General features: G+C 43.4%; 1 long non-coding RNA gene across 1 annotated transcript; it reads right to left on the reverse strand.

The window, feature by feature from the left end:
- Window positions 1-5,607: 5,607 nt before the first annotated feature.
- Window positions 5,608-11,511, reverse strand: LOC118012533. The gene is made up of 3 exons (XR_004679739.1): window positions 11,253-11,511; window positions 8,416-8,528; window positions 5,608-5,702 (listed from the first exon to the last, which is right to left on the reverse strand). It is a non-coding gene; the product is annotated as an uncharacterized LOC118012533 (long non-coding RNA).
- Between the last annotated feature and the right edge of the window lie 222 nt (window positions 11,512-11,733).

Here is an 11,733-nt window from a genome sequence, read left to right on the forward strand (position 1 = left end):
ACTTCCTTATTTACATTTCCAATAATAGTTTTTGTAAAGGCTGATCTATGACGATAGTGAAAAAGAGAGATTAGTTATTAGCGGGAAGGGAATACACCTTCAGAGTCCATACTCTTGATTCTATTCTATGTTGCTGTTCTATTCATTACTGTGTTAATTTTTCTCTCAATCCAGGGGTGGGAGTGGGGGACTATCTAGTTTGTCTTTAGTATTTTTGCTTCAGTCTTCTGCATCAACAATTTTGCTATTTTCTGTCTTCAGTGAGGATTTCCATTCTACAATTATATATTGTTTTATTATTTTATATATAAAACAGCTTATTTGCAGTCCTCACTATCATCATTTTAGGCTCTTTCTTCCTCATAGTGTTTTGCTCCCATTTGATAGAAACAAGACTTCATGCATCCTTCAGAGTGTTTCAAGAAGTTTCTTGATGTTTTATTCCCCATCATTTGTTATGCCATTTGTTTAATATGTTCCATGTTGGGTTTCTCCTGCTTTCTAATCTTAAAATTACCAAAGACACAGTCAGACTTAGTGTTCCCCAGCAGGTGTAGTTTGTATAGTTCCCTTCACCCCACTTGCTGACACTTTGGGTTGGGATAAACCCCTTCCCAGGTATACAGCTAGCGGGCAGAAGGATGTGCACAGAGATCCAGAGCTCCAGTATCTAGCAGATGCCCGTATAGTAGAGCCCTACTGCATACATGACCATAAATGTCCTCCTTTAATTCCCTGGCTTGTTGACTCTAAACTCTTTGAAGAAGTACCCCCAAATTAGACTCCAGCATGCAATGTTACAAGGGTTCTTCCTACCCACAGATTTTTGCTCATTGAGACTACAGCTTCCATGTAATAATATCCACATCCATCATCCTTATTTCCTTCTTTTCTCTGTAGTTTTATTGGAGTTTCATTCTCTCAGGGGACAATAGAAAAGAGAATTATTGGGTGAGCGGGAGGGGAACCACATTAGGAGCACCTAAAAGGACAGTAAAATGGGAGGAGACGGTGCTGTACATCTCCTGTTCCAACTGTTCACAGCAGCCTCTACTCTGATGTCTGGTGCCTGTGTGGTCATGGTCATTAAGTATTTTGAATGTCATCTCTGGGTAGAGACACATTCTATAGGAGATCAAGCTTGCCCTGTTTTGCTGGCAAAATGTATGTTGGCCCCCTAATTGTGGTTCTCATTTTAGTTTTATAGGTCTTGTAATCTTCGTGAGCACTCCCACAGATTCTGGTGGCACATTGGCCTTCATCTTGGTTATTGGTGTGGTTCATTCATTCTCCAAATGCTAATGAGAAGCTACTACGTGCTAAGCATCCTGCTAGGCCCTGGAGCTACAATCCTGTCACAAATACACGACTCTGCTCCCACACTTTTCCATCTTTTCCCATGTCCTCACAGTTGCAATCTGGAAAACACTCTCAAATTGCTATCCAGAAATCATTTTAAGCTGGAAAACAGTAATGCTCTTTTAATGAGAATCATGAGCAAAGCAGTGTGGAAAATAGAAAGAAGCACTGGACTGGAAATCAGGAAGGTTCAGTTCTCATTCTTGCTTTACCACTGATACCTGAGGACCTTGGGTGAGTCACTTAACCTCTCGAGGTCTCAGTTTTTTAGATGTAAAATGAATGGGTTAGACCAGATTCTCTCCAAGATTCCTTCCAGCCATAAAATTCTACGTTCCCAAGACAAATGTTCTTCCCACTAATGTGGGTGTCTCGGGAGCCATTTTTTATCAGTGGATCTCAAACCTTATGTTTATCAATACAGTAGTCTGATTCTCCTGACCCTCTTTATACCATTCCTAATAAGAAATGTACCAACCATATGTGAAACACATGGGGTCTGTCCAAAGGCCATGCAAGATACATAAATTTCACAAGTGAAAGATGCAAAACACATGTTGACACATTTCAAATCCACATGTACATTTTGGTTACGGTTTAATGGTACTTAATTTCAAGAGTTATTCAGAAGTCTGTTGAAGGTACTCTATAGAAATGACTTTTATATGGGGCCCAAGAAGTCCCTGTGTACAAACAAGTAAAGTTGTCTAAATATCTGTAAGACGCACAGAGTAGATGTCTTCTGAAGTGGTCATAGGGTTAGATATTTCACACATTGGGGCATCTTGGTAAAGTCACAATAAAACAGAAGGCTAAGTGAATATCAAACTAGCTGTCTCTAGACTATAATCTTGCCTATAAACTCACAATGGAGAGACACAGCTGGACCATCTGCTTTGGTCATCAGCCCCAACTTGGGGCTCTCTTTCAGAGTTCTGCATGTGCTGGCCACACAAGTGTAAGTTCATGCCCTTCTTGCTGCCTGCTGAATTTCTACTCATTCCTCAGGACCCCGCTCCAACATCACCTCCTCTGTGAAGCCTTCCCTAATCCAAACCAGTGGGCTACTCCTCCATTTATGTCCCTTACTCTCTCTCTCTCTCTCTCTCCAAATCCATAATTGTACCTGTCATGCTAAAAAGCATTTGTTTGGTTTTCATACTGAGCAATTATTGAGTTATAAATGTGCTTTTGTGATCTTTGGAATTGCTAGTGCCTAGTACTATGCCTGGCATGTTTGTTAATGAATTCATGAATTAATGAATGAACATCTGTCAACACTGAAAGTCTAAGTTCAGTAACCTTGGAAGTTTCAACAGGAGCAAAGTCAATACCCTGCTTCAGAACAGAGAACTCAGTTCTGCGAATATCCTATCATGGAAGAACTCAAACTCAATTTGAGAAAAAGAGTACACCAGGTCAAGAAAACATAGTGAGCACCTCCTACAGTGTCCCACACTACGCTGCATCCAGAAGAGTTTTCAAGGAGAGGAAAACACAGCATGGGGTTGCCTGCTTACTGTTCAAGTTGGGGAGTAAATATAGGCACATGATAAGAGAGGGTGAGGGATACCAAGAAGGGATAGACCAAGGTCTGACCAATCAAGGTCAGCTAGCAGCAAAGTCAAGAAGCCAGTAAAGCATCTATAGCTATGGATAACCCCCTCTATCTTCGAAACCTGCACTATCCAACACAGTGGCCACTGGCCATAAGAAGCAAGCAAGCTCTGTGAACGTGGCCAGCCCAAACTGAAATGTGCTGTAAATCCAAAATACACATCAAATTTCAAAGATTTAATTCAGAAGGGAAAAAAGTATAAATATTTCATTTAATTATTTTTTATCTTGATTCCATGTTAAAATGTTGAAATGACACTATTTTGGATAAATTAGGTAAAATAAAACACTACATTAAATTTCTTTATTCTCTCAATTTTTTTTATAATGTGGCTACTAGAAAATTTCAAATGACACAGATGGCTCACATTTTTGACTCATGTCATATTTCTAGGAGATGATGCCTTTCCAAACCATTGTTTTCCCTTCGTTCCCAGCCAACATCCCATTGGCTTAGAGTTATCTTTGGTCTTGGGGTTGCTAATCAGGAAATTCTGGGAGGAGAAAATATCTCCAAGAAGTGTATGTTCTCATGGGAAATGGACATATATTTGTGGAGGCAAGAGACCTTGTCCAGTAGCCAATTCAATGGACTTCATGGCAACCACCATTGGTGTCCACATGGTTTTTTCAGTTCTGTCAGAATTTCCCCCTTCACAGCAGCAGGAAATTATAAAGAGGGACTGATCTTTTCCACAAGCACATACGGAAAGGAGCAAGTGGCCCAGGCTAAAGGCAACAAACTCAAATGTCTACAAGGACCAGGCAGGTAATATAAACAGAGAAGCAAGCCAAGTGTCTTCTTTCAATACAGACATGCTTTCTCTGCATATTAAACACAGGAATTTTCTTCACTTCCCCAGAGAAATAAGTTCTCTTCCTGTTCTGTTTTTGTTTTTGTTTTTGAAACATATGATGTTCTTGGCACATCTTTCGTTTTTCTGCTTTTGCTATAAAAAGAAATTTCACTCAACTCTTAACTCAATTTAAGAATTAAAAAAAAAAAAAAACAGTGCAAACACAATGATAGATTGCAGCTGACACTGGCCTCAGGGTTGGGGCTCAGTAGGGAGTTGTGGGGACTGCAGAGAAGTAGGGAATGTGGCCCCACCCACAGGAGCTGCCTTGACTCCTTGCCAGCCAGTAAGTGCCAAGTGCTAACATGGGCCCCTGTGGTCAGATCGGAGTTTTCCAGAGACGTCGGAAATCTGGGTATTTATATGAAATCTCCCAATTTCAAGTGTCTCCAACTAATTTAAATGTTTTAAAAACACAGTGAAAGCCAGAACTCTGTGATCCAAACAAAACAATATCTACAGACGAGATCTAGCTCTTAAGCCACCAGTTTTCAATCAACTGGTCCAGGGCTAGACATTATCTGCCTCAAAGAAAAAAAGAAAAAAGAAAAAAGAAAATTATTATTTTCTGAACACTTACTATATGCCCGGAACTTTATCTCCTTTCCTGCATTTAACCATCCCTACAGCCCATGAAGTATTGTTTGCTTCATTTTCACAACTGAAGAAACCGAGGTTCATTTAGTTAAGTGATTTGTCGAAGATAACTCAACGAGAAGCTTCCGACCTGGCGGAAGCTGTCAACTGAGTCCTCCCTAAACCTATCTTCTTTCCAGGGCTCTGTTTTCATTCCCAGCTGGGAGGCTTTGCCCAGCCACCTGCTATCTGCTTTGACTCCTCCTCAGTCCACCTGTCATCCACTCCTGATCTCCTGGGTGCTCACTCTCTGTGAAGCGTTCTTGGCAATCAGAACGTGATGATGTCCTTGTTGTTCTCTCTCCACTTAGGCAGGGACTGGGACCCATGTTTCTGAACCCTCAGTAGGAAGCACAAAGTCCTACACTTCACACAGATTCAATACACGTTTGTTGGTTGCAACATAATGTCATCTCTTGGCTTGCCCATTCTCCCGACCCCTCTTTGTGTGTGTTCCACTCATTCTTCATTCACCTCTTCACTTGAATTGTTAACAGTGACTCCTTTTTACAGCAGTGATGAAAGGGATGATTCCACAGAATATGAGAACAAGTGCTGGGAAAGGTTGGGGGTAAGGTCCAGCCCTTATAAGCTGCCATTTGCCAGAGGATCCCGAGGCCCAGAGGGAGTAAGAAAGGTCTGGTTCAATGTTACTCAAGACTGGAGTCCCAGAGCTAGAAGGAGAGCCCAGCCTTGCAGACATAGGATCCCAACAGGCTTGTCAGGACTGAGGTCCTCTTTGGCCAATGTCTTCCTCTTTCCCTAACATTCCAGGAGTGTCTCCACTCTCTCTTCAACACACTGAAATTACTTTTGGCTAGGCTTGATAGTCTTCATTCAGGCACCATGGTTTCAAGCTGGAGTAAGCTCCTCCTCTCCTTCTCCAGATTAGCTTGCCAGCTACTCACCTGGAAGGCCCTCTAGCAGCCACTTACGAGTCCCCATGAGGGGAGGAAACTTCACAATAACCAGAATCTCATATATTCCTGGAGCAACTTATGCCAGTAACAAAGTACTTCTACATCCCTTATTTTGTTTGACATTTACAATAGCCCTGTAATTAGCAAGCAGATGTTATTATGCCCACTGTACAGATGAGAAAATTATAGACCATAGAAGGTAAGTGACTCGCCTGAGTCATAAGGCAGCACTGACACTTGAACACAATCTTCTGAATCCTTAAGTTTGTCTTCCACAGTGACTTTTATCCTTATGATTTGAAAACTTCGACCCCTCCATGGTATAAATTTGAAAAAATATGAAAATACAGGAGGAAGAAAATAAATGGGAGTTCTAGTTTTATAACTCAAGAGAATTATGATTAACATGTTGATAATATTTTTTCCCTTCTTTTTTCTGTGCATGCATTTTTTTTCATGGAATCAGGAGCACACTATTTATATGTAATTTGTATTATGTGTACACTTAACATTTTGTTAGACGTTTCTGTGTCATTAAGTATTTATTGAAAACATGATTTTTAATAATTGCAAATATTCTCTCCAACAAAGGAGGCTTTCCCTATTTGGACATAATTTTACAATTAAAAATGACACTGTAATAAACATCCTTATGGGTAAATTTTGGTCCTCGTCTCTGGATAGGTTAAACAGTGACCTTTTTCTTTAGGAAATATAGTGAACCAAGCAATTAATCAACAAGCATTCCAAAATCGTGAGCTCAAGCATCTCATAAGTGCTGGAAGCTGGCAATACAAGGAGCCAACACTATGAGGACTATTATCTCAAAGGCCAACTCCTTACACTTTTGCTGCCAAATTATTCCCCAAATCTGATCCTTGCCCACTGCCTCTGCCCTAGTTCAGGGGATTCCCCCTGGTTTCCCCTCACTGCCCTCCCGCTCCTAGCCTCTGCCCCAAATCCATCTTCCGCCTGGCAGTCCAGATGAGCTCTCTAAGGCTGTATCTGGGTCATTGTGCAAAGGAAAAACCCTTCACTGAATTCCTATTGTCTTCCAGAAAAAATCCAGATTTCTTTAAACTCTGATCCTATAAAATTGGAATAAAAAACAGGTTTGGGGATACAGCAAGCACTCAATAAATGCCCTTCCCACACACAGTTCCATGCCTCTGACTCTCTAGACCAGTTGGCGTCCATTATTTATGTTTCTAAAGTCTTTCTTTCACTGGCCTAGGAGTCCCCTTACCTCTGGTCCCCACTCTGTCTCTTTCCAGCTAGCCACAGCTTCCAGCTCAGGCCTCCTCCTCCTGGGGGGTAGGGAGGGGAACTACCTGGGGAGCTCTAGATGAACTGATTCTTTACGTTTAGAAAGGAATCAAGACCTAAACCTATAATCAAGCCAATCTCCAAGGAAAACCCTGCTCAGAGAACCTTAGAAACGGCTAATGGTTTCAGACAGAGCTGTCATTAAAATTTAGAAAATATATTAAAAATACAGTTTGAAAACCATCTCCTCTTTTTGGAGGGACAATCATCTTACCACCCCTGCCCTACCTCCCACCACCCCGCCATCCTTTCCTTGATTTTTTTCAGCTTTGCGTGGAGTCACCCCAGTTCTGACGGCTCTGTCAGCAGCATCGATCAGTTCTGGTTTAGGACTGCTCATGGTCATCTGTCTGAGCAGAATCCTCAAGCTAGTTCCATTCTATTCCTTCTGAAACAGGGCGGGGTGGGGGGGCAGTGAAGAGACAAAAGTGAAGTGAAAGAATGCTCTAAGTGGCAAGGCCGAAGACGGGGACTTCCTTGGAAGGAAATAGGTCCTGGGCGCCTGGGTGGCTCAGTTGTTAAGCATCTGCCTTCAGCTCAGGTCATGATCCCGGGGTCCTGGGATCGAGCCCCACGTCAGGCTTTCTGCTCAGCAGGGAGCCTGCTGCTTCTCCCTTTCCCTCTGCTGTTCTCCCTGCTTGTGCTCTCTTGTTCTATCAAATAAATGAAATCTTAAAAAAAGAAAGAAATAGTCCTTCCTCCTGCGGTTTCTCCCTGCATCAAATGCCCCACCATCTCAGCAGCAAGAACGCTGTGACCTGACAGCGATTGCAGTCTGTTTCCCGCGCGCATATCTTCTCCTATGGGCTTCTTGCCGCACGGTGTGCCGTAGCTAGGGCAGGTGTTACTCTCTCTTTAAAGGACAGGTGAGAACCCTGAGGTTTGGACTGTGTTAGTGGCTTGGCCGGAGTTCAGAAGCAGGAAGACACCAAGTCGGGATGCAGACCCCTCACCCTACCTAGTCACTGGGCACTTTAGTGTTAGCCTAAGACATCCTGGTCTCGTGGGGCAACTGCCCCTCTTTCTGTCTCCAGCTTCGCCCTCGGAACGGTGCACAATCAAATTCCGCACTGGCCCCCCCTGGAAAAAGCCATACGCATGAGCGGAGCAAACCTCTCAAAGAAGAAGGCAAAGAGATGAGTCATTCTAGAAGTTGGCATTGTAGATGGTACTCTCATCCTGGCACCTGCTGGGTGAAGGGGCTTCCTGGGCACCTGCTGTTGCCTTCCCCATGTCCCTGATCAGAGCGGTCATTACCTCATCCCCACGACTTCCACACACAGATCGAGAATGAGAAGTGGGCTTGTCCTCACTCTGAAGCTTCACTCACACGCTTTCCTCAACGCCCCCAAGCCTTTTGCAAGCCCTGCCACCTTCCTGGAATTCCAAAACCCAAACCTTCAAAACCTGCTTCAAGCTCTCCCTCCAAGTTTCCTCTGGGTAGACCAGTCTTCCCCATCTCCTGCACCCCAATGTCTTGAGGAACTGGTCCACCGCTCCCCTGATGTCAACTCTGACCTGTAAGCTGCCATTTCCTGTAATGATAATGAGGCCATTGTGTCGTGTTCGTCTTGGCTCTCCAATTTGCTACCAAACTCCTTGAAGGCCAAAACTATGCCTTAAGGACGTCTCGGTGATCCCCAAACCAAGCTGCTTACTGCCAAGCTCAGAATAGGTGCTCAAAAGCTCCCCAAGGATACCTGGACATTGGCGCCATGACAGCAGGTGTAAAAGATGGACATCCAGCTGGCAGACAGGAAATCTGGCAGTGAGGAGACCTTCGGAAGCTTCCTTTCTTCTTCCTGCACTCCTGCTACTCATTTATAAAATAGAGATGAGATGAGATCACTTCAAATGCTTCTTCAAGCTGTGTGAATCCTTAAATGTATAGGGTAGATGGGAACTTTACTGTTAGGAGACAAAATTAAAATCTGGGAGGGCCATACCTCTGCCACGCATTAGAAACAAAGTCGTGGAAGACTTGCTTTCTCACCAAATGTTGATCATGCATCCTGCAAATCCATTGATTTTTTCTCTAAGCCCCCGCAGACCCAATGGCCATAATGAGATCCACACACTTGTCAGGTGCCGAAGTCATTTGGCCTTTGGCCTTAATCTCACCGGCCCCCAGCACACGGGAGGTGGCCACGACTTTCACACACGTGTTCCCTCTTACCTAATCTTTCAAAAGCAAACACAGTATTATAAAGTTTACAGAGAGACAGGAAGGGAGGAGAATGGCAGTGGAGAAAAAGAGAACTTGAAAAATAGTTTTCCAACCAAGAGAAGAATATCAAATGCATGGGCCATTAAACCAAAAAGCTGATTGGAATTTGGGGGATATTTTTGTGAACTTCTGGGCTGTGGTGGTTACAACGCACACAAACACACACCCTCCAGTCCCATCTGAACATAAATACAAGGTTTACAAGTGAAGCATATTTGTTAGGCACCAAAACAGTGGTAATTAGATTCATGGGTTATGTGCATTACAGAAAAACCAGAATGCCAACAGCCCAAGACCTTATAAAGTAGCTGATCATCACCAACACCATAATTACTCATGAGCCCAAGGAATGTACGCCAGGCTTCCTCAGACTTGTCTTAATATCAGGCAAGAAAACACCATAATTATATTTCATATCTGGGGCCAACCTGAGAAACATGTACAGAGGGAAACATCGACGCAACTCTCTGTCCCCTCTGAGGTGAATTTGGGTACTTGGACTCATTGCCTTAGAGAAAAACAGTAAATCTTGATTGAGCTAAAATTAAAAAGAAAAAAAAATCAGGAAACTATTCACAAATGCCAAACAAAGGGGGAAAAGTTCCATTTACCTTAGCGAAAAAGCTAAATGAAATTTTAAGTGTGAAAAGTGTCTGTTGTCACCTAAGATAAAAATTAAACTAAATTGGGGTGCCTGGGTGGCTCAGTTGTTAAGCATCTGCCTTCGGCTCAGGTCATGATCCTAAGGTCCTGGGATTGAGCCCCACATCGGGCTCCCTGCTTAGCGGGAAGCCTCCTTCTCCCTCTCCCACTCCCCCTGCTTGTGTTCGCTCTCTCGCTGTCTCTCTCTCTGTCAAGTAAATAAATAAATAAATACATACATACATACATAAATATCTTTTAAAAAAATTAAACTAAATTAGTAAAATTAGGTAAGTAGATGGGAAAAGGCTCAAACCCCATTATTACAGAATATAGGACATTTTCATCACAAACATAAAAGTTTTCTCAGTTGGATGCTATAAGCTTGGAAAGTATTTGAATTCCATGACATCTCTCGATTCCAACTGTCTCTAACCAGTAAGCAAAGCAAGGGTTATTAGTTTTTATTTGCCTGTTGATAAACTTATCATCCTGAGAGGTGGAGTGACCCAGCCAAGATCACACAGCTGCTCAGCAGCAGAGTTGGAACTAAAGCCCGAGCCCTCTGAGACCTGATCACACATCCATCTCTCTCCTCCGCATCACCCCTTGGGGCTGGAGGCATGTTGATTTATTTCTTGCTTCTGTAAACTCTTGGCTAGAAAAAAGCTAATACAACTTATATTGGATTTGGATTCAGAACAAATTTTTTAGTGTCGAGCCAAGAAGTCTAAAAAAGCACTTTCACCTACTTAATCTGGTTTGAATCTCAAAATTCTAAAAACTTCCCATAAAAAGAATTTAAAACATTTTTCCAGCATCGAGTGCAAGCAGGCAAATACGTCCCTAAATGCTGATGCCGTGAGCCTCTAACAATGAAGTATTACAGTCACTAGATCTATGAAACCACTCTACCATGGGAGTCCTGAGTCTGAACCGCAGATCCACCACTCATTAGCTAGGCGACCATAGGCAAATGAGTTCATCTCGCCCAGCCTCAGTTTCCTGATCTGAAAATGGGACAGTACCTACTCATCAAGAACATGAGAAATTTCCTGACACATACTAAGTGCCAACGATTGTTAGTCCTGTCCCTTTCTTGGTCCAGTCTTTCTAAAATTTGGCTCGTTAAAATAATGAGCATGCTTCAAGGGTCATGGGGCTCATTGCGGTTGATTTCTGAGTCAGAACCCTCATATGATGCCATCCATTCATGGACGAATATTGATGTGTAGTCACTGTTCTTGGCACTCGTCTTAGGGTGGGGAAAAAAAACAGACAAAGCCTTCTTCTTAGAGCTTGTGTTCAACAAACTGGACAGCTTCTTGACTTTGGTCAGTATTTCTGCGCATGGAGGGGTTATGCTGAGTGAACAAGTTCACCTGTAAGTCGGCCTCACCAAACACGATCTGGTCCACTCACTTCCCCCAAGGCGGAGACCAGCCCCCTGACGCAGAGAAAGGTATTGAGCGTCTGCTGTGTGCTCCTTCTCAGTCACTAAAGCAGTCAGATGTCTCTCTGCTCCAGAATCATGTCGCTGGGATTGTATCCTTATCCGATGCCATGAGACACCCCCGTCCACCGTGTTAGGGGTTCAGTGACTTGGTGCACCTGACAAGCTACCTAAAAGTTGGGTTTGTCCCTAAAAGCTTGGTGGTGACAACTTACCTCAGCTCAAGGAACCCAGCCAGACCTCCGCCACAGCCTCCCCTTTCCTCTCGGCCACAGAGCTTACTTCCAAGTGGCCTTTAAGCTGGAAAACAGAGCAAAAGGCCGGCCAAGTCTGCCAAAGTCCTGCAGCCTCCCATGCTCTCTTGGGTCTTCTGCAGGATCCAGACCCCGGCCTGGGGTCCTTGCGAACACCCCACGCCAAGCAGGTTGCCAGTGGGGGATACCTCACAAAGTGTCTGTATGGCTGCATAAGCAGGCCCATTTTTTTCATTTTCATTTCCCCTCTCACTGGCTCCTAACAGAATCATTTTCTGGTTTTGAAAGGCATCTGCAAGAATGCAGAGAACAGAACGGTGACTCAGAAGATGGTGACCGAGTCATCTGCTTTGCATTGTCGAATACATTTTTCACATGTTACTGGGTAAAACTAGCAATAAAGGGCACCAAATGCTAGAAATAGAACAGAAAGAGATAAAGG

This window comes from Mirounga leonina, unplaced genomic scaffold (assembly GCF_011800145.1).
Source record: "Mirounga leonina isolate KUSES-001 unplaced genomic scaffold, KU_Mleo_1.0 Mir_151, whole genome shotgun sequence".
NCBI classification, from domain to species: domain Eukaryota; kingdom Metazoa; phylum Chordata; class Mammalia; order Carnivora; family Phocidae; genus Mirounga; species Mirounga leonina.